Below are 25167 nucleotides of genomic sequence, written 5' to 3' on the forward strand. Positions count from 1 at the left end.
AGCCTCCAGCAGCTTGGTATCGTATCGTGGCTGCTCCTGTGTTGAGCTGGAGGTTGGACTGAGGACTTCTTGGGGTCCCTTCTCACTTGAATTATTCTATGATACCAGATGCACAACTTCAGATTAAGCATTCCAACCAAAGGGAGAGACTAAATCCAGGTTAGCAGAAGCCAGCTTCAACCACGTAGATTGTGTTTTGGAGTCAAATCTGATTACTTTGGGAGCAGAGGAACTTGAATGCACAGATCAGACCTGCAGAAGGAGGCTTCTCAGCAAGGTCAAGGTGTCAGGATCACATAGCATTTCTGAAGTAGCATCATCAGGTTACGTATCCTGTATTGCAAATTCGCTAGTGAACTGAGCCCACAAGAGTAAAATAAAGATAAACAAACAAAAGGTTTTATATTTATCAGAATTAATTCCTTCAATGCTTAGCATAGAAGATGAATAGTGTGCCCATGTTGGTTTCTCAGATATATCAGTTTCTTTCAGGAATGTTTCTCTTTCAAGATTTATGGCTATAGGAATGTCCACAATTAGACTTTTATGAACCACATGCATTTGCCTCAAAAGTCTTTTTGTTCTGAAAAGTGGGGAAATGTGTCTCCACACATGATCTTAATTGACCTGCTTCTCATTTCAAGGGACAGATACTAACAAGTGAGGTCAGTTCACCTCATTTTGTTATCACAGAAACAAAGTAAGTGCTACAATGAGCTTTCTAAGTGGATAAAGAAGCTAAAACTCTGTAATGACCGGTATACTTACAATCTTGGTTATATTTCTTCCCCCGTGTATAAAAAAAAATGAAAAATAGTAGTTTTGTTCAGAAATCATCAGTCCATTTAAGTGGCCAATGGTACATACACACAAAATGTATTTTGCATTTAAATACTCCTTTTTTCAAATTGAACTTAGCCATTGTTTGGCTGGTCAACACATTATAATAAACAATCTGTTTTTTACTAACTAACAAAAAAATCATGTCACATTATACTGCTTCCGCCCAGTTTACCCAAGGAAAATGAATTATGAATAATCAACTTCAAGGTCCCAAGGAGTAGCTGGAAGAGATCAAGGTTAGGTAAGACAAACTATGATATTAAATCCACAGTATATGATTCAACATATTCGTCTACTCTACTTACTCTATTTCTATCCTTCTATACTTCTATATTATTCTATTTTATATAGGCAACTGTATAGAAAAAAATTCAAATCTTTAAATTATCTTTTCAAGTCAGTTTATAATGCAGGAAAGAGGGAGAAGGGGAGAATCCAGAGAAGTTAAATGGATCATTTAATTGTACTATAGCACTGGGATTAATAAAAAACAGGAGGAGTAGCAGCCTAACTTACCTCCCAAGGTACACTCATTGATTCTTCTTCCTGAGGTGATGCTCCACAGTTAAAATCATGTGTTCTATCTTAAGTCATATCTTTCATGCTTCAATTGGAGACACGGATAAAATTTCAGTGCAGAAAAAGACCTTTGGCTGCTGGATGCTTCTGGCTCTGTTGATCTAGGAGCACAAAAGAGTATACAATTAAAATGGGGAGGAACTCTAAAAGTGTAGCGATGGGATAAGGGATAATGTTTTTAAACTAAAAGAGGGGAGATTTAGATTGGATATTTAGAAGAAATTTTTTACTCAAATACTAATGCAGCACTGAAACAGAGAATCTCAACCCCATCCCTGGGGGTGCTCAAGGCCAGGTTAGATGGGTCCCTAGGCAGCCTGGTCTAGTGGAATGTGTCTCTACTCATAGTAGGGGCTTGCAACAGAGTGATCCTGAAAAATCCCTATAAACTCAAACAGTTCTATGATTCTGTGTAACTCGTGCATATGTGAACATAGGAGTAAACCAGCCTCTGCATCAATTGTCTGTTGAGCCATTTTCAGATAGGGAAGTGGAGAGTCAGGAAGTTAAAATAGCTTTTGAAACAAAATATAAAAAAATTGAAAGCATTTCATACAAGTAAAACTCTATTTTATCCATTCTACCACCAATTAAAATGGTAAAATAAGCTTTACATGCAAATTTGCATGTATCCATATCCATAATATTGTTCATTATTTCAGCAAGATTATGTATGTATAATCATACATTCTACATTTACAAGTAACCAGAAATGACATAAAAAAACCTTGCAAAATAACTTCATGAGTGTGGGGAAGGAAGGAGAATCCTCTTTGCTAATAAGAGGTCCAAGGAGGAAAAAGAAAATAAAACCTTACCAATATTATTTTAGAGCATGGACATTTATTTGATCACTGTTTCGAAGTGTCTGCACAAAGAGGAGGAAATATCTGAGGCTCAAGGACTTTTCATTCTTCAAAGGACGATATAATAAGGTGCACTCTCTGAAACCAGTTACTCCCTCAGACAAATGACACAGTTGCCTGCTCACCAGATAAATAGAATTAGGTGGGCTGAAGGCACCCCCACTGGGATCTTACTGAAAACACATTGGAGACTTATCAGCTCTCCCTCCAACAGCACCCCTTCTGCCCTCCAATTATTTGCTTTTTGAGAGAGAATCTTCAGTTTCTGCAGTGTGAGGAAAAACCACAGTAATGAGGCAGATGTATTTTTGAAGTCCCAGCACAACTTGATAGCATTAAGGAGCTTGAGGAAATAAATACCAAAGTACCTCAGTAGATTTTACTGATGTGGAGGCTTAAGTGTGTAATTACAAACACACAGCAAACACCCATAGTCAAAGGAAGGGAAAAATGTCTCTGGACCAGCATTCTGGAAACAGACGGCCTTGCAGCATCCGCAGGAACAACAAAGGAAATGTTTTCACTTGAAGTGGACCAAGTGAAGCAGAGCAAAAGCTGAACCCCACACAAAGCTTCCCCAGCTCATCTCCCTTATTGCCCTGAAGGTCATATTGCCATCATGGCTGGGGGATTAAACTGATCCATGTTTAATTGCTGTACTGTAAGACACGCTAAGCAATAAAATGAAGTTTTTATAAGCAAAAGACGTAGCTATTCAAACCTAGGAAATTCAAACCTAGCAGCATTTTAGCTATGGTCTCACCTTTGTGACAACTCTTTTTAATTTCAGTTTACAATGCACAGCACACCATTAAGGCGTGAATCACAGTGACTAGATTATTTTTACATTGCTAGAAATGAAAATAGAAATAGAAAAACAGTTTTAAAAGACAGTTGTCTTAATTCAGAGTAGACAGTTCTGGTGCAAATCAGAAGAAAAAAAAAAGAAAAAAAAAAGAAAAAAAAAAGAAAAAAAACAACCCACATTTACATGGGTATGTAATTTTAGAACTGAACATCTAGTATTCCGATTAAATTTTCTCTCCACTTTCAGTGTGTCTATTGTCAACAGAGATAAACGAACAAATCTCTCCTCCCCTCTGCCTTCCTTCAATTTTGTGACTGAATGTAAAGACGGAAAAGAATAAATTTTGGTGGGATAGGGAGAACCAGAAAAATTGCAGACTGTGTTTCTTATAGATTTGATCATTCCTGTTGAAAATGCTGTAGTTGGGCTTCTTTTTGGCAAGAAACCAATTCTGAAAACTTTTAGATCTTCTCCTTATCCTAACAAGAACGTAATTCACAGCTTCTTTAGAATTTCTGTCATACTAACTTTGCAAATGTGGGTGGGCTCCAATCATTCTCTGCAGAAGAGTTCTTAGTTGCCTATTTGCTGCATTGGCCAATTGCAAATGTTAAGCAGGTGATATGACACTTCAGTGTTATTTGTTTTGTTTGAAAATTATTTGCTTTGAGAAGTACTGTCTTTCTTTGTTACAGGAACTTTCTTACCATTCCCCTAACACTAAACATTCTTTATTTGTGTTATTTTCTGCCAGGAGCTGGACTACAGGTACGATATCACTCCTACGACCTTGTTTTGAAAGCCTATCCAGAAACCTGAAAAATAAAATAAGCCTGATGGTATCACTGGGCTTCTCTCTCCCACTTAGAAATACTAGTAAAGCATTGTTTCCCAAGTTGATCAATCTGAAGAAAAAAAAATTCCCCAGTAAGGCAGATATGTAACAAAATACACACAGTACCCGGAGTTTAAAGATTTAAGAGTCCCTTTCTCAAGTTTAGGAGTGTGGCACTTAGAAGATCCAGTTTTCTTCTCTTGCCCTTCAGTATCACTACGTTACAATCTTGGGGTCTGCTTTCAGTGCTGGTAGGTAGTGAAGTCTAAATTAAGTTGCCATTTACCAGGTGGTACAAGCATTTTTCATCTCAGTGACACTTTGCAACGCTCCATTGCAGAAACTTTTCCTCACCGTTAGGCATTCCTAGCATTTGTCATTTACCTTTGCAGCTTTCTGCTGTCTTCCACCACATATCATCCTTCCAGCAAACGGTCAATGCAACCTTCAGAACACTCACCATCTTCCCAGATACTGGCAAATATTTAATAGATCTATCTGTCTTTCAGTTGTTGCTACATTTTCTTATTGTTGTTCTTACTCTGGTGGTGAAAAATAGGAAACTATTCCCATGCCCTTTTCTTCTCCCTGAAATATTAAAATTTGCACCACAAATCTGTAAGCCATTTATTTTCTTGAGTGTGCACGTATTCTGATGCCACCAGTTGCCTCAGTCTCCTTTACCTGGAGCTGCAAGCTTTCCAGTTTGTGAAATGCCTCCTATTTTACAGAAACATTCTCCTGATCACAATGAAATCATGTGTAAAAATAAGCACAAACTAACCTTTCCTGTTGGCTTATTCACACATATTCCATTCAGCTTTCTGTGGGATATTGACCCGACCTTGCCTTGTAGCTTTTCTCTCTTCTAGCATACCTAAGGCAGAAAAAGGAACACCTAATTTCTTTTGACAGTGGTAAGAAGATAGTCTTGCAAAAGAACTTTGAAAAGTCTCTTGGGATATTATACTTAGATTACTCACTGGAGGAAGGAGCAGTGAGAGTCCTCAGTGGCTGCTTGCAGTATAAACTGAAGAAGAGCACCAAAAAGTGTTGTTGACTACAGGACTCAAAAGGAAGTCAGTGTTTCACTTCCACATTTGGAGTACAAGTTTGCAGAAGCATCAAAATAGAAGGTAGAAGTTTTGGCAAGTCTCTGTTACCTACTTCTATTCACTCAGTTCCTCTTCTTATGTCAGTGCCACACTTAGAGTTACTCATCTTGTGATGAAAAAAGAGAGAAAAAACACAAATATAACAGCGATATGATGTCCACACTGTGGGCTAACCTGTATCTGTCCACATGATTCCCCTCTAGCAAAATGTGAGAATAAAATAGGATGAAATATCTCATGGAGTCAAGATTAGGCACATGAATGTTAAAAACAAAACAAAACAAAAAACAAGGCTGCAGCTGGAAGAAAAGAGTAAAAATTGGGATTTATTGTCTTATTTTCATCAGCAAATTTTCATTTCCAGGAAGCAGGTCATCAGTGGCTGCTTCAGAAGACAGATTTACAACGAGTACCTCTTTTCCACCTTTTCTTAGTAAGCATGGCATCATGGTATGAAGCATATTCTTGTCCAGTTTGGGTCAGCTGTCCTGGTTCTGTCCTATCCCAGCTCCTTGTGCACCCCAAGTTTACAATTATAGAATTGCAGAATCACCAATGTTTGAAAAGATCTCCAAGATCATCTAGTCTAACCGTCCACCCATATTTGCCCACTATACCATGTCCTTTAGAGCAGCATCTAAACATTTCCTGAACACCTCCATGTATGATAACTCCACCAAAGCCCCAGGGCAGCCCGTCGCATTGCCTGACAACTCATTCAGAGAAGAAATTTTTCCTTATATCCAACCTGAATCTTCTCGGTGCAACTTGAACTCTCATTCTGTTGATAGGAGCAGAGGCCAACTCCCACTTCGACACAACCTCCCTTCTGGGAGGTTGTAGGGAGCAATAAGGTCTTCCCTGCGCCTCCTCTTCTCCAAACTAAATAAATCCCTATTCCCTCAGACATGTCCCATAAGACTTGTGCTCCAGATTCCTAAGCAGCTTCGTTGCCCTTCTCTGGATAAGCTCCAGGAACTCAGTATCTTTCTTATAGTGAGGGGTTCAAAAAGCTTCTTACTGGCAGGACAGAACAAAAACCAGGAAAGACCCTGACCTACTGTATAAGCACTGCTCAGCAACAACAAAAACAATGGTGTGTTATCAACATTATAAAACATAGCTCCATACAGCTACTATGAATAAAGCTATGTCCATCTCAGGAGCATGTTACCACAGATGCACCGTCAGCACTGCTGATGTGCTCAGCTTTTGCCAGCAGTGCATCCATTTCGGAGCTGATTGGACTTGACTCACACCTTCGCGGCAGCTGCTTCTCAGCTTTCTCACAGAAGCCAACTCTATAGCCCCTCCTGCTGGCTGCTGCCAAACACTTGAGTCCAAATTCAATATATGGGAGTCTTGAGGGATAAATATGTGGAAAGAACTCAAAATTATCAGAAAACCTCTTATTAAAGCACGAAAGCATTGAGTGATCTCATTTCATGAGCTAATCTCCTGTAGAATTCAGTGAATATCTATCTGAAATCTGAAATTCCAGATATTTCCCGAATCTTCATATATTTACATCTCTTAAGAACAAAATGAACTCTTAAGAACAAATTGAAAAGATAAAAATGCCACACATTATCACATTATCAGGCCCTAGCTGATGCAAAGAGAAATATCCTCCATTTACAACACAAAAAGTTCCCTTGAACAAAAAATCTTTATCCACACAGAGGTAGTCAAATGCCAGTGTATGGTAAAACACATTCCACTATTTGCATAGGCTTAAAGAGAGATCACTGCACCTTGCAGGGTAAAGAAATACTGTGTAAAATCAATGCCTACAAACCGTGACTCAGTACCAATTTGTTTTCTGCTATTCTGAGCAGATTCTAAATATTGTAGAAAATAAGCAAGGTTCACAGGAAACATGATCCTAAATTGTGATTGTATCTCTATGTTACAAACAAATAAAATTGTTCCAATATAGGTTTATGATTCTTGAACAATACTACTGAAAGAGACAGTAATAGCTTTGGCTCCAGCCACTACTAAATCTTGAGAAACTACTTTATAAAGCAATATTCTTCATTTCTTATTAATACAGAGGCTGGAGTTGACCAATTTGAGGGAATTTACTGGAATTATATGTGAAGTAGATACAATATCCACAGAGAATATAACAGATAGGGCCTGTAGTAAAAATAAATGAATATAATATTGCTGAACAAGAAACATATATCTAGCATGAGCATACATGACAGATACTAATGTGCTCTAGGTGTTCAGCAGCAGAGAGATCTATTTTGCTGTTAGGTTTATTTGAGCAAAGGTTAGAATTATATTGCCTCCTACTAAGAGCTAAGTAAATCAAATTTCCATCAATAAAGAAAAAGAACAAGAAAAATCTTGTTATTTTCCAAGAATTTTTAATGGAGAAATAATACCAGAAATTTTAATTCATTAATGAATGATGTATCAGCAGGATTGATAAATTGATAATGTGACTTCACTGTCACATATTGTGAATTAAAAAAAAAAAAGAGAGATTTCATTCTCAGTCACTACTTACTCTTCAGACCAATTTTCCATACTAGAAGTCTAGAAATGAAAAGTCTCTGAATTTGAGGTGTAAATTTTTCCAGTGCTACTGCATTAAGATGTGAGGGCCTAATCATAGAATCATAGAATCATAGAAGTATAGAATGGCTTGGGTCAGAAGGGATCTCAAGGATCACCAAGTTCCAACAGCTGGATCAAACAGCAGCTCAGGCTGCCCAGGGCCCCATCCAACCAGGCCTTGAACGCAGGGATGGGGCAACCGCAGCCTCACTGGGCAGCCTGTTCCAGCACCTCACAGAATCACACAGAATCACAGAATTGTAGGGGTTGGAAGGGACCTCCAGAGATCATCGAGTCCAAGCCCCCTGCCAAAGCAGGTTCCCTACACCAGGTAGCACAGGTAGGCATCCAGGCAGGTCTTGAACATCTCCAGAGAAGGAGACTCCACCACCTCCCTGGGCAGCCTGTTCCAGTGCTCCGTCACCTCACTGTAAAGAAGTTCTTGTGCACATTTGTGCAGAACTTCCTATGCTCCAGTTTCTGGCCGTTTCCCCTTGTCCTGTCTCCACTCACCACTGAAAAGAGTCCGGCCTCGCCATTCTGCCCCCCACACCTTAGATATTTATAGACCTGGATCAGGCCCCTCTCAGTCTCCTTTTCTCAAGGCTGAACAGACCCAGTTCACTCAGCCTTTCCTCATAGCGGAGATGCTCCAGGCCCTTCACCATCTTCGTGGCCCTCCGCTGGACTCTCTCCAAGAGATCCCTGTCTTTTTTGTACTGGGGAGCCCAGAACTGGACGCAGTACTCCAGATGAGGTCTTTCCAGGGCAGAGTAGAGGGGGAGGATCACCTCCTTTGACCTGCTGGCCACGCTCTTTTTAATGCACCCCAGTAAGCCATTGGCCTTTTTGGCCACAAGGGCACACTGCTGGCTCATGGCCAACCTGTCGTCCACCAGGACACCCAGGTCCCTTTCCGCAGAGCTCCCCTCCAGCAGGTCATCCCCCAACCTGTACTGGTGCATGCAATTATTCCTCCCCAGATGCAAGACTCTACACTTGCTTTTGTTAAACCTCATCCGGTTTTTTTCTGCCCAGCTCTCCAGCCTATCCAGGTCTTGCTGAATGGCAACGCAGCCTTCAGGCGTGTCAGCCAATCCTCCCAACTTCGTATCATCGGCAAACTTGCTGAGGGTGGCCATTATCCCCTCATCAAGGTCATTGATGAAGATGTTGAACAAGACCGGACCCAGCACAGACCCCTGAGGAACACCACTAGTTACAGGCCTCCAACCGGACTCTGCACCACCAACAACGACCCTCTGTGCTCTGCCAGTCAGCCAGTTCTCAACCCACCTCACTGTCCACTCATCTATCCCACACTTCCTCAGCTTTGTTATAAGGACGTCATGGGGGACAGTATCAAATGCCTTGCTGAAATCAAGGTAGACTACATCCACTGCTCTCCCCCTATCCACCCAGCCAGAGACAACATCATAGAAGGCTACCAGGTTGGTCAAGCACGACCTCCCCCTTGTGAACCCGTGCTGACTACTCCTGATAACCTCCTCTTCTTCCAGTTGTCTGGAGATGACATCCAGTACAAGCTGTTCCATCACCTTTCCAGGGACAGAGGTGAGGCTGACTGGCCTATAATTGCCTGGGTCTTCATCTCACCACTCTACGGTAAGGAACTTCTCCCTGGCATCTAATCTAAACCTCCTCTCCTTTAGTTTAAAACCATTTCCCCTTGATCAATCAATATCTACAGGCATAAAAAGTTGACTCCCTTCATGTTCATAAACTCCCTTTGTATCGGAAGGCCTCATTGAGGTTTCCCTGCAGCCCTTCTCTTTTGCAGGCTGAACAAGCCCAGTTCCTTCAGCCTGTCTTTATACGAGAGGTGCTCCAGTCCCCTGATCATCTTTTGGCCCTCCTCTGGACCCTCTCCAACAGCTCCACATCTTTCTTGTGTTGGAGGCCCCACACGTGGACACAGTACTCCAGCTGGGGCCTCACAATGGCAGAATAGAAGGGTACAATCACCTCCCTCTCCCTGCTCACCACCCCTCTTCTGATGGAACCCAGGATACCACTGGCCTTACGGCTGCAAGGGCACTCTGCTGGCTCTTTTTAAGCTCTTCATCAATCAGGACCCCTAAGTCTTTCTCAGCAGGGCTGCTCTCAAGGAGTTCTTCTCACAGTTTGTATTTATATCCGGGATTTCCATGGCCCAAGTGCAAAAGCTTGTACTTTGTTTTGTTGAACCTCACAAGGGCCTACCTTTTGATTTTTTTAACTCCTCGATGGCATCCCCTCCATCTCTGTATCAGCGGCACCACTCAGCTTAGTATAATCAGCAAACTTGCTGTGAGTACATTTGATCCCATCATCTATGTCACTGATAAAAATCTTAAAGAGTTCTGGACCCAAGAGTGACCCTTGGGGGACACTGCTTGTTACCAGCCTGCATGTGAACATAGAGCTGTGGACCATAACCCTCTGGCTGTGATCTTCCAACCAATTACACCAAATAGCTTCCAAATATTTCCATTTATTCTGCTGCGAACCACAATAGGAATAAATTTCTTCCCAGTAGTTGATATGGTGCTGTGTTTTGGATATGTAATAACAATGACATTGATAACATGTCAGTGTTTTAGTTGTTGCAGAGAAGTGCTCTGTGGCTTATCTCTGGGAATTGAGTAAGGAGAATTTCAGGCATGGAAACATTCTTATTTGTGAGAATTTGGGATAGATATGGAAAAACTTGACCTCTGTGAGTTATAAAGATCGTGGAAAAATGGATTGGGCATTATGTAGGGCTTCTTGCCACAACAATGTGAAGCGAAATAAGTAGAAATATTCATTTGCTAGTTTTGCAAAGCTAGTTATTGACTGCAGCGCTACCTTTGAGAAGTTTGCCAGTGGCCATGATAAGGTTATAGGAGAAGAAGTAATTATACTGCTTATACTGTACTGTAACACTGAAGAAGCAAGAAAATGGAACTCCATTTTTTTAGAGCTTTGAAGATTCTTAGTTTACAAGGCTGCATCCTAACTTTTTAAATGATAGAATTTCAGAAGGAATGGGTAGAAAGATTGGGGAAAAAATAGATTAAAAGAAATGGTAGCAATTGCCTGGGAAGATCATGGAAAAGATCATCCTGGATGACATGCTTGATCACATGAGGAATGGGCTTGTGATGCAAGACAACCAGCATGGCTTCACCAGGGGAATGTCATGCTTAACCTATCTGGTGACCTCTTATGATGAAGTGACCATGTTGGTGGACAAGGGAAAAGAGACCAATGTCATTTACCTGGACTTGAGCAAGGCCGTTGACATGGTCCCCCACCACATCCTCATCTCCAAATTGGAGGGATGTGGATTTGATGGGTGGACTACCCAATGGATAAGAAACTGGTTGAAAGGCCACAGACAGAGAGTGGTCATCAATGGCTCCATGTCCAGGTGGAGGCAGTATTGAGTGGCGTCCCGCAGGGGTCTGTCTTGGAACTGATGCTCTTTAACATCTTTATCAGTGACATCGATGACGGAATCGAGTGCACCCTCAGCAAGTTTGCTGATGACACCAAGCTGAGTGCTGCAGTTGACACGGTTGAAGGAAGGGATGCCATTCAGAGGGACCTTGACAGGCTGGAAAGGTGGGCCCGGGTGATGAGGTTCAACACAGCAAAGTGCAAGGTTTTGCACTTGGGCCGGAGGAATCCCAGGCATCCATACAGACTGGAAGGAGCAGTCCTTGAAAGCAGCCCTGCAGAGAAGGACCTGAGGGTCTTGATAGATGAAAAGCCTAACATGAGCCAGCAGTGTGCTCTTGCAGCTCAGAAGGCAAATGGCATCCTGTACTCCATCAGAAGAGGGGTGGCCAGCAGGGACAGGGAGGTGATTGTCCCCCTCTACTCTGCTCTTGTGAGGCCCCATCGGGAGTACAACATCCAGATCTGGAGCCCCCAGTACAAGAAAGACAGTTAGTTGTTGGAGAGGGTCCAGAGGAGAGCCACAAAGATGATTACGGGACTGGAGCACCCCCTCTATGAAGACATGCTGAGGGAGCTGGGCTTGTTCAGTCTGGAGAAAAGAAGGCTGCGGGGTGACCTCATTGCAGCCTTTCAGTACCTAAAGGGAGCCTACAAACAGGAGGGGAATCAACTCTTTGAAAGGGTCGATAACTGCAGGGCAAATGGTTTTAAATTGAGAGAGGGAAGATTTAGGTTGGATGCCAGGGGGAAATTCTTTACAGAGAGAGTGGTGAGGTGCTGGAACAGCTGCCCAGAGAGGTTGTGGATGCCCCGTCCCTGGAGGTGTTCAAGGCCAGGTTGGATGGGGCCCTGGGCAGCCTGGTCTGGTATTAAATGTGGAGGTTGGTGGCCCTGCATGTGGCAGGGGGGTTGGAGATTCATGATCCTTCAGGTCCCTTCCAACCCTGGCCATTCTGTGATTCTATGATTCTGGCTGTAGTGGATCATCATTTGGTACATAAGTGGAAAATGACTATTTAAGGTACAAAGGCCATGCCAAAAGTAATGCCTCCAATTTATTTCCATGGAAACTACAACAGATACAGAGAGTATTTGGAAGAAAACAAAACAATGTGCTGCTTTTCTGTTCCTCCCTGGACCTGAGCCTCCTCAGTTTTACTATAATGCTGCCTGGACCTCAGCACCCTACTTGCACATGTGCCCTGATCCTTTGCACCTCTAGCCCTCCTCATGGTTATGTACAGATGCAGATGAAGAGATGAAAAAGCAATGGAGTCTGACACTTCTATCTCATGCATTGCCTTGGCGTTTCAATTGCTATCTATCTTCACGCTGAGGATCAGCTGTGAATATTTGATACTGGTAGCCAAGGACTGCCTGAATAAGCTGAAAGTTCACAATTCCACAAATGGGTTATCTATATTCAGGTCCCCACTTCACAGTCTGTTTAATTAAATACAAAATTTCTAACAGAACAGAGTAGGAATTAAATATAGAATAAACACAATAAAATAGAATAAAAACTTCTCCTTGGTGAGATGTACAAAGCTGTGTGGGATACAGGAGAGTGTAGGAAGTGAGTGAGTAAGTTCATCTCTCATACACCTCAAAATAATTTCCCAGCTACAAGCATGGTGGTTGCCATTTGGATGGCATTCTACTTTAATATGAATCTCCACCTTGGTTCCATAAATCATCCCCTGAAGCCTGGGGCAAGGACCCTCAGTGATGTCACCAACCCATAGACTGTAACTGTGCAGCCTTCGCTGCATATACTCAAGTGCCAGCAGAGCCCAGCCCAGGTTGGGTCATGTCTGGACGCCTGCTGAGGAGGCTAGAAGGTGAAGCAGAACTTTGCTGGGTGGTGGGTCAAGCTGTGAGGCTGTCAACAGTAGATTTTTGTGTCCATCCCACCAGGCTTGCTCATCCCAGTCAAATTTTGCTCAGATACTCAAGTTAGTCTGTTTGCAGGGATGGTTTTAATACCTTTATTCATGTATAAGGAAGGAAACTAATGTGACAACATTTCTGCTAATATAATCTGTTTAAATGAAGATTGAAGTGCAAAGGTAAATGGTAATAATGATGTAATGATTGTAATAAATACTAATGTTAGTTTAATGGAAATAGTACAGGGAGACATTAAGGACTCTAATTTACACACAATACAGCTTGCCTTGACCAGTGACACCAGAACAGAGGGAAGCCTTAGAATAAAACTGAAGAGAAACTCGGCTCAAAAAGAAGGCCTTAGGCTGAGGTTTATCTCATTGAACTGGGATTGTTATTAAGCAAATTACAAGGGCAAGACACTCTAGAACTAATTCAGGTCTCATCTGGTTAGTGTTGGAAAGCTAACACATGAAAATTTTTTCCTTGCTCATTGTCACTCTGCTCAAACAGAAAGGGAAAGGCAGTCACTGGCTTGGTTGGAAACATAGTGCAAATGAAGGCAGAAGCTGCTGAAATCTGTAATATTCATTAATTCCACGAAGTATTGAATTTTTCCAACAGAATTAGATTGGTTGACTTTTCTCTTCAGCAAAGATACTCAGTTTGTGAGTATAGTTGCACCATACTCATTCTTCTGTAATTATGCTGAATTTTATCTATTCTATGTGTTGTCTTTTCAGCTTACAGTTAGAAAACACAATTTTCTCCTCATTTGGACCTCTGAGAAAACCTTATTAAAATGCTGCCTCAAAATTCCTCAAATAGCAAAAGTTGCCTCTTCGTTTTACCTGATTTATGTGAATCAGTCAAGAAAGGTATTGAAGGATTGAAACCATTATTACAATATAGTTGATGAATAGTTACTTAATCACTTTATCTTTCAATAATTGGATGGATAAGTCTTGCTTAAAAAATGGATTTGGACTACTGAGATCTATTCTAGTACTATGCAGATTCTAGTCCAGTACTACAACTGGTACAGAAATACAAATCTGAACTTGAATTTTTAGTCTTTCAATCTGTGCTTTTCAGTTTCCTTCTCCCTATCTTTAGAAAAGTGAAGAACGAGGGCATGATTGCATGAAACATTCTGTTTCTATGGTAATGGACACCACAAAAGAACTTATTAATAAATATCTGAAAAATTTACAGCCACCTCCTTACCATCTCCTCAATAATTCTGCTATACTCCCACTTCATTTTATTTTTTATAGTTATTGTGAAGAAAGGTAGGCACAGTTCTAAGATTTTAGAATTTTAAGAAATATTAAGAGAGCAAACTGTAAGCTACTCTGTAATTAGCTACAGTCTCATGTGGAAATAAATTCTAGAGGATTTAGGGGCCCATGAGAGTTGGACACTATTTAAGAACCACCACTTAGAGGCCTAGAAACCCACTGTGCTACCAAGCAAGTATGGCAGAATATGATTGGCTTGGCTAAACTGCAAACTCCTCTTTGAACTAGGACAAAAAAAAAAGAAAATATATGACTTTTGGAAGCAAGATCAATCTTCACAGAGCAAATACAGAGATGCAGCTGGCATCTGTAAGGACAAAACAAAAAAAGCCAAAGCTCAACCTGAGTTGACAGTTGCCAGTGTCATGTCTAGCAACAGAAAAGGCTTTTTAAAGTATGTCAGCAATGAGAGATGGAAACAGAATCACAGAATTTCAGGAGTTGGAAGGGACTTCAAGAGATTGTCAAGCAATCCCCCTGCTAAAGCAGATACCTTACAATAGGTTGCATAGGTACAGACCTTCCTTTCCCTAGATTCCCTCTTACCTCCATGGCCTGGGTTTACCAAGGTCTATGCTTAGCATTAAAGACTGAAGCAAAGATGACATTCAGAATCTCCATCTTCTCAATATCCCCTGTTACCAGGGACCCACCTCATTTAGTAGGGGACTCACATTCTCCCTAATCTTTCTTTTACTGTTGACATGCTTAAAAAATCTTCCTTTCTATCCTGTACTTCCTTTGCAAGGTTTAATTCCAAGAGGACCTTAGCCTTCCTTGTTGCACACCCATAGGCCCTGGGAATGTTCCTATATTCTTCCCAGGTGGACAGGCCCTTTTTTCACATTTCATGGATCTTCTTTCCTTTTAGTTTATCCATGAGATCCATGCATATTCTCATAGTCCTTCAGTCAACTTTGCTTTATTTTTTACTTTTAGGGATGCACCAATCTTGAGATCAGAAGACGTGATGTTTAAGTGTCAACCAGCTCTCATGGGCCCGCTCATGGGCTCCCTTACCTTCTAAGGTTCTAGTCCATGAAATACTTCCAAGTAGGTCTTTGACGAGGTCAAAGTCAGCTCTCCTGAAGCCTAGGGTAGCAACCCTACTTACACTGAACTGAGACATGTTGAAGTTACCCACTCCTTTAAGTCATAAAACCGTGGCTGGAGGAACAGTGATCTTATATTTGTGATTATGAAAGTTTTAAGAAAACGGCTGTATTGGCTCTATATTCTTAAGTCCATGTGGCTTGATGGGATTCAACCGCAGTACTGGAGTCAGCGGATGTTATAGCTGGACACCTCTCAAAAACATAATGAGAATTTGGGGAGCCTGAGAAGGCCCCCACTAACTGAAAGCTAGCAAGTGTTATCATCACCAACAAGAAGGACACAAGAGAAGTCCTTTTTATTACAGGCCTATTAATCTAACTTCATTATCTGGAAATGTTAAGGAGAAAACTGTCCTTAGGGACACTGAAAGTAATTTAAGTCATAAAAACATATTCAAAATAGGTTCACAAAAGGAAAATCCTGCCTCAGGAATTTGATCTCTTTCTGCAGTAAGGTCTCTCCATTAAGGGCAAAAGGAAAGAAAATAGATGTAATTTTCTGGATTTTAATAAGACCTTAACTACTGTCCCTCGCAATACCTAAGCAGACAAACATTCCAACTATAAGATAAACTGGTTCATGCTATGAGTGACTGTAAAGCAGTTCTGCAGAAGGTGATTTGTGGTCTGCTGGTAAACAGGCTTAACACTAGCCGTCAGCAATGAGCCCTGACAGCCAAGAGAGAAAACCACACTTTGGGATGCATTCTTTATAGAGTGGTGAGGTGCTGGAACAGCTGCCCAGAGAGGTTGTGGATGCTCTTTCCCTGGAGGTGTTCAAGGCCAGGTTGGATGGGGTCCTGGGCAGCCTGGTCTGGTATCAAATGGGGAGGTTGGTGGCCCTGCCTGTGGCAGGGGGGTTGGAGATTGATGATCCTTGAGGTCCCTTCCAACCCTGTGATTCTGTGATTCTGTGATTCTGTGATTCTGTGATTCTGTGATTCTGTGCACTAATCCAGGATTTAAAATGAGGTGATTCTGTCACTATGCTTTCCGTAAGTATTTTAAAATAATGCATTAAAAAAAGGCATCAAAAATTAACTGTAAATAATTACTGCAGGGATCATGACTTTATGTTAAGGCTTTGTTGAAATCACACATTGGACTAGTTAACAATTTTGGTTGTTACAAAGAATATAATTTAACACCACAATGTTTGCAAAGGAAGCAAAGGAAAAGCAATAAGCAGAAGGAAACCATTTTGTTGATTTTTTTTTAAAGCACACTTCCTTGAAAAAGAAAATGAAAAAGAGAAAAGGGAAAAAAAAAAAAGAAAAAGGAAAAGGAAAAAAAGGAAAAAGCAACACAAAATTACAGATTTTTGTATGTTAGACTTCTCTTCTTGAAAACAACTCAGGAAAACCTGCAGTGTGACTGTGGGTTTGTAAACATCTCTAAGGTATCTATTCATCTATATGCATAAGGAGATACCCAGTGGTTATCTGCAGCCTATGAGCACATTAATCTGATATTTAAACCTTCATGAGTGCGTTTCCAAAAGAGCTAAGCCTCCATCTGCTCACACTGGGGAACTCTAATTTCTGCCAAGTTTTCAGCACACTTGGAAATAGGGCCCTTTCTTCCAAAGGTATTCTGCTGTGCAGTCTTACGGCTTTGCTCTGAGACTACACAGAGTATATGAGATGCACTAATATTTTAATTACATTCAAACTGAATACTATTACATCTTTACGTTAGAACAGCTACTACAGGAAAAATGAAAAGGCAACCTATTCATTTTTCTGATGAAAACAAAATTCTTCTGGATTTATCAGATAATGAGGTAGGTTTTTTAATTAGGTCACAGAAGAAATTCACTCATTGATAACTTGATTCGCACAGATTTATTGATTTTAAATTGAAACCACTGAGACGTTCTCTGGAAATGTGATTGTTGTCTTCTACGAGCGCTAAAATATTGTAGATTCATCATTCAGTTCATTAACAAGATGAACCTTTCCACCTTCCTCATTCTCACCCCTTTCAGCTCTTCGTAACATCAGATACAGTTTATGGCAGTCTGTAGCACGGGCTGGAGAGGCAGTGTGCAAAATGTGGAGGTGAACCCCAAGGACACACATTTCCTACAGCACTCATTCCACTGCACTGAAATCCTAACTGCAGCCCAGTGCCGCTGTAAGGGCTGTTCACATCCATAGTCCATAAGTACAGACGGTTCTTCCTTCCGTGACCCAGGATGAGTGGTCTCAAATCAAAAGAGGGGACGGGGGGAGGCGAGTGTGGGGAAAAACAGAAGTAGATTTGTTTGCAAGTAACTCCAGAACCTATTTGCATAACCTGTGCAAAAGGTGGCAGGAAGGTCAGCAGTTGAAATTCCTTGTTTCTCTCAGGGCAAGACTGCAATTTTTGAGACTGCTTTCTTAAGGCCAGACCAGACCTGAACCTAATCAGCTAGAAAATCAAAGCATGGGGGTAGTTACAGAATACAACCAAGGGCTGATCACAGTATTTTTTGCTAAAAGCTCCTGGCAGACGGGAGTGGTTGTGGGATATGAAGGTAACCATATTACAATATTATACAGTGCATGCTGTAAACAGTTCCTCCCCAGGAATAATCCCTGAAGCAACGCTCACAAATACAGACCAGCTGCTGTTGCTCAGCACTCACAGCTCTGGGAATACACAGTTCTGCCAGGCTTGTGCTGCTGATTTCAGTCAACACTCACCTCAGAGGTAATGGAGGTTTAATTTTTTGTGGCATTATTTTGATTTTCTGTGCTATTTCAGTCTATTGTTTTTCCACTGTGCAGACTCTATAAACAATACAAGTAATAAAACTAATACAGCATTAGCTATCAGCTTCTTCATGCTCAGAAGAGTTTTTTATCAAGCCACCCAGAGATATTCTCTCAGGTGTTCTTCTCACTTCGGGTTTTGTTTTTTTTTTTTCTGACAAAGTTGATTCTTTTGAAATACAGACCATGGCCTTACACATCCAACCAAACATCTGTTGATTGCAGCCCGTACTCCTGTCATTCTCAGTGCTAAATTTATAACAAATAAAGCTTCTAATGTAACAGCAGTTAAAAAATACAACAATTTTTTCATCACCAAAGAGCCTTGAAAACATTAATATTTCTTCATTGCTACTGTGGGTGGCAATATTACAATGGACAGAGGTAGGAGGTTTTGAAAAGCGTATCTGCTCAGCAAGAATTCCCTCCCTCTGTAGAAACAGCTTTCAGGTTGAGGAGGATTTAGGAACAGCACAGTAAGCATCAGTGCAGTACTAACTTCTCAGGAAAGGAGCCACTGGGTTTGAAAATGAGTGGAGGCATCTGAAGAAAATTTGCCATTTTAGACTGCCAAAGCAAAGTTTGTGAGGCAGATGTCCTACAAGGAGAGTAACTCAAACCAATCAGCGAGTCTCACAGAACATTAACTTTCCTGGAAAAGCGACAACATTCCAACATTGTCATATGCTCACATTTTCCATGATATATCTGCTCTTGCTCATTCACAAGCGAGGCCAAACAGTTACTGTACAAGAACTGAAACAGAAATTGCTTCCACCAAGGAAAGGACACAATAAAAATCCCAGATATTTTCATTAGCCATCCTGCAAAGCTGTACTGGCCAGGAGAAACAGTTCAGAAGCAGGGATACGCTACCAGAAACCAGAGTACATCACCACACGTTTTCTTTCTAGGTGTTTTGAGTTTATGTGGCAAGGTTTTGGTAGCAGTGGGGCTGCAGGACGCCTTATGTGAGAAAAGACATAGGGTTCAAGACAAGCTGGTTGAGGCTTTGTGCAGACTGACCTAGTAGAAGGTGTCCCTGCTCACAGCAAGGGAGTTGGAACTAGATGATCTGTGTGGTACTTTCTAAACCAAGTGATTCTATGATTCTATGACTCTATGTCGTCTCTTGGCTTTGTTAAACCTATGGAAAGAACTTTCCTGCATTGGAGGAACTGGTCTCACATCTGATACTGGCTGGAGTGTGTATGTTGCAGTGTGGCCAGATGATCTTTGCTTAGACCGTTGTCTGCAGGGAGCTTGGACATGATCCCCAGGGGTCTCTTTCAACTCCTGTGGTTCTACAGAAAGAGAATGGAGATGGATAAAAGGATGAGGCAGATGGTTAATTACTTCAGTGTTCTTAATGCCATTATTGGCACAACAGAAGTGTTTCTTTAAGTGTTGAAGTGTTTGTGGAAGATCAAGAAGAAACAGAAGGAACAGCACAACAAAAAGAACATCCCATCCACTGCACATACCAGGACTTGCTTATTTTGTTTCAGGATGTATATAATATTATTTTCCTAAAGCAAAGCTCATATTGTTTCTGTTAAAGTGTAACAAACTCTGGCATTATCTTAGTAGAAGAGAATCTGAAGTATTCAAATGTAATTTAACAATCTAAGACAATACTGAGTGACAGGAAGATACAAGTCCTCGTTCAATCAGGCTGGTGGTGAGAGACCTGAAATCTGAGCTTTGAGGAAGACCATGGAAGGGTTAGAGATGATGTTGATCCTGAGGCTCTGGATCATTTCAGCATGAGCATTAAAGTTAATAGTTGTACTGCTCTGAAGAACAGTTGATCCACTTGCACCAAGAGGGCATTGAAGGACTATTAGAACTGGACTGTCTCCAGTAATAATTTAGAACTTAGGACAGGAAATAAGATCCTAAGCTTTGACACCTATCTGAAGTTCATACTGTCTGAAAATGGGAACTTTTCACCCCCAAAAAAGCAAGAGGGAACTGTCACACATTCTGATTGCAAAAAATAGAAAAGAGATCTTGAATGTAAAAAGAAGTGGTAGCTTTGCAAGGCCACGATTTCAGCCATGTAGAGTCTCCTGAGTTATCTGGATGAATACTTCTTAATGCATCTATTTGGACATAGGAATTTATCTATTGTGAAGACCTCTTGCATGGCTTCACCTAAAAATCAATTTTAAAATATCTTATTCCTTTCAGTACTATCAAATATGACTGGATAAAAAGAATCCTACAAATTTCTAATTTTTCTGTGTCTCTATAGGAGTAATAAAAAGTAAACATGCAAAACAATATATAAAAATGCTTATAATTTACGTTTTAATTTTTATTAAATTATAGTTTTGAAAATAAAATAAGTTTGTTTTTATAATCCAGAATGCTAACATCATATACCCACTTACTGAATTTAAATGTGCCATAGATCATAATCTGATATGGACTGCCATAGTCTGTAAGTTATATGGATAATCAATTTACAGGCAGAAAAGAGCTCTGATTTACCAGCAGAATAGCAAGCCTCCAAAAATCAGAACACAGGATTCTCCTCTCTCTGAATCTCATCCAGAGATGATGTTGATCCTGAGACTCTGGAGGTACCCTTTGGTACCTCAGCTCTTCAGGAATAGTAACTGAGCCTTCCTGAGCTCCCCACTTCTTACACCGAGCTCTCCTAGACCAGATCACAAACTGTTTTACCAGGAGGACCACATAATTGTAATGATGCTCAGATTTCATTCAAATGGGTAAAATTTACTCAGGTTTTCAGTTCCAGAGCTGCCATAACTCAGCTATGAACCTGACAGAGAAGTTTAGGTACAGTAAGTATCTCAACAACATCACGTTTTGATGCTGTTTTAGTGCATATAGAATAAGTTCCACGTTTTGACTCTGGCTGACAGCAAGCAGAAACTTCGTAACAGAACTGGAGACGCACTTTACTCATGGGATCGGAGAGCCCTCCTGGTCTTGAACTACTTGAACATGGCTGGGACTTCCCTGTAATCAAGGGCACAAAAAGGAGCACGCAGCCCCCAGGGACAAAGATCTGCCACCGACTGTTCCCAGGGGGTGGAGGGCCGCCACCCTGGAGATGGTAAGGCGATGGCAGCTGGCTGTGGGGGAGCTGTGCTGGGCTCCTCAGCAGCTCGCTGTCTTCAGCCTCAGCTGCTCCTGCTCGCTCATTGCTCACTCAGGTTTTGATCTCCCGGCAGCCCCACAGACAGCATGAAGGAATAAGCCTGAAATATGGGCAACAGCACAACTGCCTGGTCTCTATCCGCCTTCCCTCAACTTTCCTCTTTACTGTCACTGTTGATAGTGATGGAAGTTAGTAAGAGTGTAAAATGCATTCTTTCACCATCACTTCTCTCCAAGTTCCGAAGCCCAAATTTATACCATTGTGAAACTCATGACTGATAGAGATGTCTTTATTTACAATCAAAATGAAGAAAAAAGTATAGGGGAGAAAGGATGGACCCAAAATACTGCAACAATTTTTCACTGTTTAGCTAAACAGGAAAATGTCGGGTTTTTTGTTTGGTTGGTTGGTTTTTGTTTGCTTTTTTAAAAAATATACAGACAAAATTTCTCACATATTTCAGTTAATAAAAGGCTAGCCATATTGGTATTTTATATATTACATATATACATATATTATTTTTAATAGCTTTTAGGAGATACAAGTTCTGTCAAGAATCTCTTTTTTATCTTCTTGTTTTTTAAAATCTAGTATTTAGTCCAGTGTAAGGAGAATGTGTAGGAAGTAGTTTTACAGAAATCAGTAGCAATTATAACATTGCAAGGCCTATTAAATGTATGCTCATCTGTCATAAAAGTCCACAATACAGTGGGCACAGGTTTTCCAACAGCAATGAAAGGAACAATAAAAAGTATTTAGGTAGAAAGAAACAGTGAGGAAAGCTTTAAAAAATAAAGAATATAGGTTATGTGAAGCAATCATTTCAAACAATGTAAACACGAAATAAATGAGAAATTGACAAATAAGCCAACCTTCTGTTGCTAAAACTATTGCAAAACATAGTACTAATTTTCAGATTAGTATAGTGGAACTAATATATTTTGTAATGGAGACATTTTATTCATTTTATTCATTCTCTGGAGAGGCATCAAATGAGTAATAATATTTGTACTTCATTTAGTGCCGAATTCAGTTCTAAAGGTGAATATTATTTCATCATAAACAGGTTAATAAGACTGTGCATACAAGGCATTTTTATATTTTTAGATTATAGATAATTTTAGAACCATACTGTTGTTGTACACCATTCTGGTTTTAGAGTTTGAAAGAGAGCATGTTTGGAGCTCTGATTTTGTAATGTAAATATATCATAAGGCACTTTCAAAAACACTGGTGTTATCTGCAGTTTTGCAGTGAGAGCAACCCAGACTGACACCCATACTACCATGCTGGATTCCCAGTGAAACACAGCTTAGTTCTCATAACATGTAATTTAAAACCAGAGCATTTGAAAGAGATAGTGATCACAAAGAGAGGCATTAATGTAATAGAGAAAACAAATGAGCTGCACAATATAGACAAGCTCTCTAGTATACAAGTTATTCCATTAGGAAAACAAACAGAAAGGGAGGATAAAAAAAAGCAGAAACCTTTGGACTAAGTAGAGGTTTGGAACAATTGGTTTAAGTCAAGGCATTGACACTAAAAGATTGAAGAGTTTAGGAGAAATTAAACTATCCAGAATGTCAGTGATGGCAACTTTGAGCATTGGTTGAAAAGTAATACATTGATTTCAGATGAAAGAAAAATAACTTTGCTCCAAAGTTTGTCTATTTTTTCCTCGTTTCTTCAGAATCCTTGATAAAATAATCATCTTTTTTCTTCTTTTAACTACTAAACAACAGGCCACCCAGCATACATTTTCCCATTTCTCTATATGAGAATCTACACTGTGTTTGTAAATAAAGCACATTGACAAAGTTGCAGGAGGTTGAGTATTTCTAAGCCACAGTAACAGCTCAGCAACCAAAGCATTCCATTTTATCATGCTGAGATATTTTGTTCTCCTTTCTCAAGCAGTCTCACATCTTTCTCCTTACAAGAGAATAGCAATGCATTTATTTAGCAGTTATACAATTAAGATGTGCTTTTCAGGATAAGACGACTCACATTCCGGTTTACCTAAAACTGATGCACTTGTAATTTCCATCATTTGCTGTGCTGTTTGCTATATACATAGTTATAGTTACAGTTACAGAAGTAAAATGGGTTAATTGCAATAGATCTAACTGTTAAAAGATTTGTTTGCTCTGACAGGAGGAGTTAATTTGCAGATCAGTCTTAAAAAAGGATTCTGTAGTTCTGTAGTCTTCAGCTCCTACCAAGGAGTGCTGGGTGCACTTTCGACTTTGATTCTGCAGAGTTTACTTACTCAAATGCAACATCTTACTGTTTGGCCTCACAGTCTGCATTTATTCCCAAATACAACTGAAGTTCAGAGGAAATGAATTGTGATCTTTATCTCCTATTTATTTCCACACATTAAAATATCCTGTAAAGAGCTGCACCCTTTTTTTTTTTTTTTCCTTCAGTGTAGCTGAGCGTAACTTCTGGATGAATGAGGGGCTTGGGGACTGGGAAGGGAGAAGAGTGTCAGGGGTGAAGCTGAGCCTGGGAAAAGGAGAGGAAAACGCTTTCCCCTGAGTGAGTGCCCACATGGATGCCTTTGCTTCTCAATTACCTCATCAGTAATGAAATGGTTACATTAAATGTTAAATGCTATGTTAAATGCTAAATATCTATGTGTATGTAAATTCAGTTAAATTTCCCTCAAGTCTTTTTTTTCCTGGAACCGAGTTGTGCAGTTTTGGCCAAATGAAGCTTAATAATGTATTACAACATACAATTCTCTCCACCTCACTTTCTTTTCTGTTTTGTTCTTCTTTTGTTTGTTTCTTTGTTTGCGTTCCTCTGACAGGCAGCCCAATCCTGTAAAAACAGCCCCAGTTCACATAAAGTCCTTAATACAGAGAGATCTGGGAAATCTTGTAAATGCAAGCAACAGCCAGAGAAGTTGTTTAAATGTTCACATCTGATTTCACCAAGGAAGAGTTTTGCTTTGAACTGCTTGTATAATACAGATTATTGTGTATTCAAAGGTGGTCGAACATTGTATGCTTGAGCTCTATAGAAGGAAAACAGTCAGCATGAAGGAGTGGATTTGTCAGGTCAAATTACTATGGGTCTGTAGCACAAATAAACCAAATATCAGAACTAATGCTTTCAAAAGCCCATGAAAACAAGTACCAAATGTTGTCCAGAACCACAACTCAAGAAAAAAAACCACAAGATTCTTAAAAATACCTTCTGGAGAAGGTGTGGCAAGTAGAGTTTATCTGTGGTTTATTATACCACAGTTTAACTGTGGTATATTATAGAAGTAATTTGTTCAGAGTTGATTTGGAAAAAAAAAATGTCGATAATCAGCCTTTATTCTTGTTTTAATCAATGTGTGTACTGAGCAACATTTATCTATTCTATTTAATATTTTTATTCTGGATGGTTCTAATGGAGGGAATAAATGAAAATACAGGAGTGAGATAAAACAACGATTTAATATAGAGTGTCTGCTGTTAAGGAGACAAGGAGCTGTTAACTGGCTGTGCTAGTACAAACTGTGGCAGCACACCTGGAAAAGATGCTTAAAGGAAAATACCATCTACTTTGGCCAGGAATAATAGCTATGTTATCTCTTCCTGAAATGTCCTTCTTCCTTTTTATTGGGGAGAGAAATGAATATTGCTCTCTGAATTGTATGTATTTCTTTTACATTCAGGTAAGGCTTAATATACCACAGAGCCCAGAGAAGATTTCAGAGGAGACTCGGTTTACAGAAATAAGATGATCCACCAATAGCATTTAAAATATTTATTTTGCTTATGCATATATCTTGAGACTATAGTATACAGAAAGGCAAAATCCATGTGGCTTGCCAGAGATTTTACCAAATGCCAAGCAAAAACCATCAGAAGGCAACCTTTAATACTTACAGGGTTTTTGTTTGTCTG

Source organism: Lagopus muta, chromosome Z, assembly GCF_023343835.1.
Source record: "Lagopus muta isolate bLagMut1 chromosome Z, bLagMut1 primary, whole genome shotgun sequence".
NCBI lineage: Eukaryota > Metazoa > Chordata > Aves > Galliformes > Phasianidae > Lagopus > Lagopus muta.